Consider the following 8,391-nt stretch of genomic DNA (forward strand, 5'->3'; position numbering starts at 1 on the left):
GGAAAAGTAGTGACTACAAACTTCATCCAAAATCCAAAAGTTTGTTCTCCAACACAATCAGTCATAGTTAAGCCCTGGTTTTATTCCTGGTTGCCCATGCAGCCCAAAGCTCTCCCAAGGATCTCGGAACATGAGGATTTGGTGGGCTGCACCCAGATGTTCTCCAGCATGTGCTGCCACCATGTGTCTCTTCCCTTTGATTTGAAGTCACTGGAACTACAGAGTCAGGTCTTCTTGAAGCTAAGTGTGCATTTGCTGCTTTGCTGGATCAGGGCCTTAATCTTTAGACGAGGTGTCGATACGGGAATACAAGTCAGATTAACTGTAACCAGATTTTCCTATCTTCTAGTAGGAAGGATAAATCGAGCATTTCTTGGTTTCACATCTGTGCTGACAGATCAAAGTAGTATGTTATAGAAGTTTATTATTGCTGCTTGAACAGCAATGTGTGCATTTCATAAAGGCACTGATGGCAAATATGCAGAATAAGGAGGTTGTACTATTTAGTCTTGCTTTTAGTAGAAATATTGTCTCATTTACAGGCAGATTGGTATTTGTTAATGATTCCAGTATTTAGCAGCAGCTATTTTTGCCCATTTGTTTGGAAGCCTCTAATAGCTTAGTCCAGTTGAGCTCATTTCATAGCTTCCCCTGACTGTGGGACCATCTGTTATCCACCTGACTTTTTTTTCTTTCTCTCACAGGCCCTTTAGTTCATTTTCAATTAGGGTAGTTTGGAGAAAAATCATACTCTAATCTGAAGTTGTGGGGGGGGGGGGTGTGTTTGTGGGTGTGGGGGGGGGTGTGTGTGTGTGTGTTGTCCCTGCCCCAATGCCCACCCTCCCCCCTCAAGTAGATGGAAAACATCCCATGATGAAAATTGTTGTTGAATTTACCAAGCTTGGTGGAAAAAGGGAGGATTTTCTCCAAAGATGGTACATTTCTGCAGGTAAGCCTATAAAACCTGCAGAATAAGGTAGTGAAAACATCTAAAAATAGAACAAGGAATAGAAAAAAAGTGCTAAAAATATTGAGATTTTCTTTACTCATACTGCTGACCTTTTATGAATACATGTGCATATATTCATAATACATATGTATATATAAACACTGTTGACCTTTTAAATCTATACATAAATAATACATAATTTATAAATATACATTATATATGTGTGTGTAATATTTTAAAAAATCTATCCCATTTCCTTGGGGATTTTCTCTTTAATTTAAAAATTTCTGGCTTCCAACTTGTACAGGTCATGAATGAGGCTGGAGAAGTATAGGGGAAATGGAGAGATATTAGAAAATTCCTAGGAGCCTCTTGAAAATATCTCTAGACAGATGAACCTGGAGGCCTGTTTTGCTTCTGGAAATTGTGTTGTGGTTTGTGTTTTTTTTAATAATTTCAGGCTCTGAGCAAGAGTTGGAGAATGCTGGACGGGGGAATTGCTGTTGTGGGGAAGATTTTTAGAAGCAATAGTTCAGAAACAGAAGGGCAATGTCAAGCTTAAAGGAACCTCGCCTCGCATCTATTGTCATTTTGTCACAATGAACAGTGTCCTGTGAAATCCTCAGGACTTTACAAACAATTCTCGTTTCAAATTGAGCAGGTGGGGTGGCAATCAAGGTACAGCGGACAAGTTCTAGTATCATCCCTATTGCCCGCAACAGTGTTGCAATAGGCTAGTGCTGCGGGGTTTGCCTGAGCACAGCTGTTCTGCCTATCCCGTGGTGCCTTTAGTCTGAGTCTGGCACGAGCTTCTCCAGTTGAAATCTTCTTTTATCTCTCTTTCATAGCCCCAGAGAGGAAAAATGCAGGTAAAATGCAAATGTCAGCCTGGAAGCATTTCCATTTTGGCTGGGAGCAGGGCACTGCATGGCTTGGGCTGCTGGGGAGTGCCTTGGCAGAGGGCCTAGGAGAGTTGATCTGTCTCCCCTGCCCAGACTCTTGCAGCTGGACTACAGCCCTGGCCTCTGCTGTCCTGGAGCCTGGGCGTGGCCCCCTGGATGGTGGAGAATGAGAGAGAAAATTGAGCTGCTGGTGGGGTAGGGAAGGTTCCCAGGGTCCCTTGTAGCGTTGGGGAAGAAAACCCCAAAATAAAATGGGGAAAAGGCAGGGTGAAGGACGTGCTCCAGGTTTATGATGGGAGGAGTGTGAGGGCTTCCCCTGGTGATGTTAGAGACACCAGTCTGCTCTAGGAGCTGCTAAGGGAAGGGTTTGTGCAACCGTCTCATTACTGAAATATCACTGCGTCCGTGTTGCTGTGCCTTTCCGAGGCAGCGAGGCGTAAGATTCCGTATCGCTGCCTGCAGCAGGCGTGGATGCGACAAGGAAAAGCCGTGGACGTTTGTTTGGGAACCTGGAGCCCTCGGTGTTCCAGGCGCCGGTGGCCGGTGCGCGGGGCTTCGCTGCGGTTCCTGTAGCCCCACCTGGTGTCGGGCTGTGGCAAGGGAAGCGCTTCCAAAGCCTCCCGCTGCCCTTTTTCTCTCTCCGTTTCACACAGACTTGTTTCCTCGTGAGACCCTCCCCAGGTGCCTGGCGAGTATCACCGCCTCCTGCCCGGGGAGACTTTGCTCCTTTCCGGGAGCAGAGTTGGTACCTGACACTTTTTAGCTTTGCTGCTGCCATGGGTAGCTGGGATTTCTAAGAAAGGATCGACTGGCACTTGGTGCTTATGCCAAGTATCGCTTACTGCGATAAACTGGTGATGGCCTTCTCATTTATCAGCGTGACCAGGCCGTGAGCAGTGACAAACCCCAGGTGCCACCCGAAGCATGCTGCTGCACCGCTGGGTCATGTGGTAAAACAAATGCACCGACACAGCTAATCAGGCTTGTTTTCTGTGGGCAAGAGCAGTCGCAGCTAAATGCTTTTTTTAGTAACTGTGTGTTTACAACTTCCTGCACTGCTGCCCCTGCAGATCTCAAGCTGAGGAGACAGGAGGTAGCCAGGCAGCTCTTTGTATCCCACCCTGCAGGTGCTGCCTAGGCGTTGGCACCGGAGCAACCCCATGAGGAGCCAGGGGGAAGCCCAGGTATCAGGGAATGGGATCCTGAATCTTCAGCTCTGGGGTTTATGTCTGCAACCAAAAAATAAAGCCTGGTTTGCAGGATCTTGCATTTTTCAGTGATACAGAGTAGCAGTTGCTTTTTTTACAATACTGAGTGAGGAACTCGAAGAGCAGCGACGATGCCACTATACTTTGCACAAGTATCTGCTAAATCAGTGTTTCTACCTGTCTCCTCATCTGGTTTCCTGTGTAGCCACCTACAGGCAAGGCTGAGTTGAGGTATTCTGAATTCCCTGGCTGCACCTCCATTACTGTAAGATGTGTAAATATCCTTCCTCTCACTTTAGCAGGATGGGTTTGGGATGTAAGGTACAGCTTGCAAAACAGCTCCAAATTCCCCAGAGGCAGACACGGAAATTCTCAGAGGGAGCCCTTTCAGCAGTAGGCTCTTGCTTATCCTGTTTCTAATCATGGCCATACTCGTTAAGACTCTGCTGACGGAGACAGGAATAGACCAGAGTAATCCTGGTGACCGGCAGCCCTACAGAGAGTTTTGTAATTCACGGCCATGTGTGTGACATCTAAATTCAGCTCATTCTGCCTGGGCATTGCCTTATACAAAATGTACAGGTACGATCTGCTTCTCACTCACCAAGGCATTGCTCTCCACGTGTGCTGCAGGCGTGAGAGGCATCAGCACTGCATGTGGACCCTCAGCAACAAATCTGGCTTTTCCTACATTTGAGCTTGCAGCTTAAACAATGTCGTTTTAAACCAGACTGTGTGCATGTATTAGATGGAGTCTGGATTGATTATTGACATGCTTTGGCTTTGCCAACAGCTTTTTGCTGATGTGAATGGAGCTGTTTGCCTTAAGATATGTCCTATTAGTGCTTCTATATTGCTTCTGCTGTAGTGGGCGAGAGACAGATCTGAGGCGAGACACTTCACTGCACAGTACATTTGACAGGTATGAAAAACAGCACATGCAAAGTTCTGCCTAAGTGTCTGGAAAGTGGAATAAACAACCATTCGAAGAAAATAACCTAATTCTTCATGCACACTTGCAGGGAAGCGCCTGCTGGGGTGCTGTGTGCACTGGGATGGAAGATGCATCTGGTGAAGTGGGTGAGGGTGGGTGCTTTTCCTTTTCACTAGTCAGGTCACTGCTTGCTTTGCAAGGCTGTGCCTTGCAAGAGACAAAGCCTGTGCTAGGGGATGGTTCAGATCTGCAAACATAATGCCACGCTGAGCAAAACAGTTTTCAGGGAAAGTTTTGGGTATTGTTGAACAGTCAGAAAGACGTGGGATTGTGTAGCTTCTGACATTTTGGGTGGGGATGACTGCAAAACTACAAGCCTGACTGGAGAGGAAATGGGGGAAAGCCTGCAAAGAAGTAACAGAGGATGGAAAGAAGTTTGCACCAGGGAACAGAGATGTGTACACCACACTGCCTGTAGTGAGCGCAGTACTTGAACTGCAAACTTGCTAAGTCAAGAGAAACTGGCCAAGAGGTGGAATTTGACATTGTAATTCAGGCATTCACAAGTGCTTGAGGGCAATTTCTGACCACAAGCAAGAAGCACTTTTGTTTAGTGTCTCAGACCAGAGCTTGAGCTTCCAAATGCAATAACACTGGGGTACAAGAGCTTGTGCTGATGAAATCCCATCACTGATGAGCTCAGCAAATACAGTGATCTTGAATTATGAGTCCCTATGAGAGCTAAAGCCACCATACATTTTCCCTATTGGCAATTATTGAGTGGGATCTCCGCTTCTCCCCTGCACTTGTTTTCTCTTTTACCCTGCCCCCACGTGCTTGGGAAGCCCGAGTGTGTGACCATCTGAGCACACGCCAATCTCTTCAAAGATTCTCTGTAATCCCCTGTGCTAATCCTCTTGCAAGAGGAAGGATGCTTGTAGGCAGCACTTGCAAATCCACACCCAGAATATTAAGCTTGTTATAACACCTGGTCTGTCCTTTTATCTGCTGACTCGTTTCCAAGTAAATTGTCATAACTTTCTTCTTCCTGTGAACTTCCTTTAAATTTTGCTTCAGGTGAAAGTAATACTTCTTGTTTTATACAAGCTTATCAGAAGAAATGGCAACACCTAGGGACAGCTATCATTATTCGCTGCATTAATAGTGCTGAACACAACTGGCCATATTTTCCAAGCGACCCCTGGGGCTGCATAAGTCTGCAGATACAGCACAAGCAGGCAGCTTGATCCATGTGTCTGGACATCAATTGTTGGCCCCATGCCAAGGATCCCCCTTGGGGGATACTCAAGGCCCCCAACAGAAGAACTTAAGTTCCCTGTACCAGCACAAAATGAGGCAAACTTAAGACATGCCCATATGACAAATGCAAGGGGAACTTTAGCACCAGCTGAAACATGCAGTTGACACATGGCTTCTGTGTTGCTCTAAAGCTTTCAAAGTGGTTTAAGTGCTGAGAGCACTGTAAGGTCTGTGCTGTTTCAGCCCCCTGTTACCTTGCCTTGTGTGGCAGTTCATCTGCCACAATGCGGTGACGTAGGGCTGGGACTCAGCTGGCTCACCTGGTGGTGTGAGGTGCTTCAGAGATTGCTGGTGGCACAAAGGGAGGGATGGTGTCTCTTCCTGGAAGGCACTTCCATGTGTTCCACTAGCAAAGGGTTGGGTGGACAGGAAGGGGATAGGTCACTCCAGCTGATGTTTTGCAGGTGATCAGCTGTGCTGGTTCCCTGTGCTCAGGAAATATAATCCTATTAATGCACAGCAGGCAGGGGCAAAGGCCTGGTAGAAAACTGGGACAGCAACACAGGGAGCAGCATTCAGCTACTGCTGTAGCCTTAGATGTACTGATGCACTCACAGAATGTAATTTGGGTAATACCTTTCAGCCACAGAACATATTAACAAACACTTAATTCATTGGCTCTTGCTCTGGGGACCTGTTACTGTGGAAAATGAAGCAGTGGCAGTAAAGCACATATTTTTGAAGGCAGCCACATGTTACTGTGTGTCTGCTATCCTCTGCTCATGGGACACTGAGACCATGCTCTCAGACCTTCCTAGAGAGCGTCACTGTTAAGTGATCATTCATACCGAACACAGACAGCACCTTCATTTAAAATCCTGTTTTAGGAACTGACAAAGGAAGCCCCACTCCAGCCTTCCTCACGTCTCTCCCAAACCTGCTACACCTGCCCTCATGGCAATGCCTTTGGGGCTGCCACCTGAGGCTATGTGCAGCCCAGAGTACATGTTGGTATTGCCAGAAGGGGTGCGTATTTATACGATTATGCCCGATGTGAGGCTGCCTCTTCACTGGCATCAGCTGGCTGACCCTGGTGGAGGCTTTGCAACCCCGGTCAGCAGAACACAGCAGCTCACAGCGTGACTGTGGGGCTCTGGGCAGCACGGGAGCTCCCTGCTGAGCAAGAAAGTAAGACAACAGCCAAGCTCCTGGCTGGGACACGTTTCCCAGCCTCACGTCAAGCACAGAGCTGTAAAGACTCTCCAAGAAGACTGACCCAAAAAAACAGCAAGCAGGTAAGCGATAAGAACATTCTTATCTCTTAATTTCAAGCAGACATCAATTGCACATCAATAGCATACTTTTAAAAGAAAACCACAGGGAGAAGAGGTGGCATCACTAGAAAGGCAAACTACCAGAGCTGTTCTCGGATGATACAGTCGATCTTACCACCAGAGTGCTGGGACCCTTCATCTCCCTATTCAACATCCCCTGTTCTTGCAGTCCAGTGAGCAGTTGCATTTAAGCTACCCTAGAGATGAGGCAGTTTCTGCATGGCATATGCCCTGGGAGAGCAATTCCCTGTTGCGGGACAGATTGTGGACTTCCAGGTGCTGGCTGCTTACTCCATACCCTTAGCAAAGATGCAGAGATTTTGGTTGCAACTTCATCAAATGTTGATGTGGAATCAGCAAAAATCTGTCACAGCTGCAGGTCAAAAGCTGTCTTTTCTACTTGCCAGGCCTGCATGGGCTGTCTCAGGCCATAAGCCATTCAGGTTCCTTCCATTTTGGCTTTTGGATAGTTTCACCTCTTCCTTCAGCTTGCTTTCCCTTGCTCCCTGGCCCTTTCGCCATCCAGAAATCTTCATGCTGAATGTGGTAAGGATTGAAAAAGCTGTTATAAATTTTATTTGATTTCTCTTTACCAGAGGCATGTTTTAAAAAGTTAATAATTTGAGCTTTCACATTTTTTCCCTCATTTCCAGGGGGAGCTGTGAACACAAGTACAACACTACAAGTAGTGTTTTGCATCTAATAGAAGCAATGCTAAATATGAGAAATGTCTTTCTTCCGTGTTAGAGAAAAAATCATTTTATTCAAGGAGTCAATATACTTCTAAATAAATAAGCCTGCAAGATTTTGTTATCAGTGAAGGAAAAAACAAACACAAGCCATGGGTGAGGGATGTTTCTCCCTGTGTCAGCCATGTGGGGAAGGGTTTTGTTGCTCAGGATGAGCCTCCTACTCCTGTTGCATACCTATTAGAAGGTTTGGACCTTAAGACCAGTGTGATTTTAGAATGGTTTCAACCTGGCACTCTTGGGGGTACCAAGAGGCTTTGTTGGGATGGGATCACTCAACCTGCCCCTGGGTATGGTCCTAAGTTAGCTGGTTCCTGATGTGCCAACAGTTGGAGTATCTAGCAATATAAATACCACTGGGAGAAGGGCACAAGGTGGTATGTTTAAGGAGTTCTCCAGGAGTACAGTACGGTTTTTATGTTGGCATAATGTATAAACTAATTCCCTGTTGTACCTTCTGCTTTTCCCACAGTTCAAGACTGTCCTGCTGCACTGTGAGGGTATTTGGAGCCCGTTTCCAGCAACTTTCATTAGAGATCAATATTGTCCAGAAAGAGCATCTACAAAAAAACCAGACTACTGGCTTGCTCAGCATTGCAGCTCTGCAAAGGGGCTAGTCATGCTCAAGCACCCCCATTCTGGGAAGCTGCAGCCAGGCAGCAGTCATGCCTGGGGAAATGCAGATGTGGAGCTTCCTTTCTCCGTCTCAGAAGGGACCATGGAGACTGAGATGTGATAAACTTACATTATTAACTATGTTGTTTGATGGCAAGACTGTTGGGCTGCAGCCACCACACGGCTAGGGTGCAGGAGAAGAGGGTATGCCACAGACTGCAGATAACCAGTTGGGAAAGACTGTTGGTAGCTGGTAGCTGAAAGACGATGGTAATTTTGAATAATTGAAAACGTTGTTGTTTAGCAGAGAAAAACATCTATTTCGATTTTTATCAATTTAATTTATAAGTAAGCAAAATCAAATTGTTGTTTAATCTTTACTCTTAAAAAAAAATCTGCTTGGATACTTTGCTGAGCCTGACTTTCATAATTTTGAAAGA

Source organism: Manacus candei, unplaced genomic scaffold, assembly GCF_025592945.1.
Source record: "Manacus candei isolate 608988 ecotype Guabito, Panama unplaced genomic scaffold, ASM2559294v1 h1tg000049l, whole genome shotgun sequence".
Classification (NCBI taxonomy): Eukaryota; Metazoa; Chordata; class Aves; order Passeriformes; family Pipridae; genus Manacus; species Manacus candei.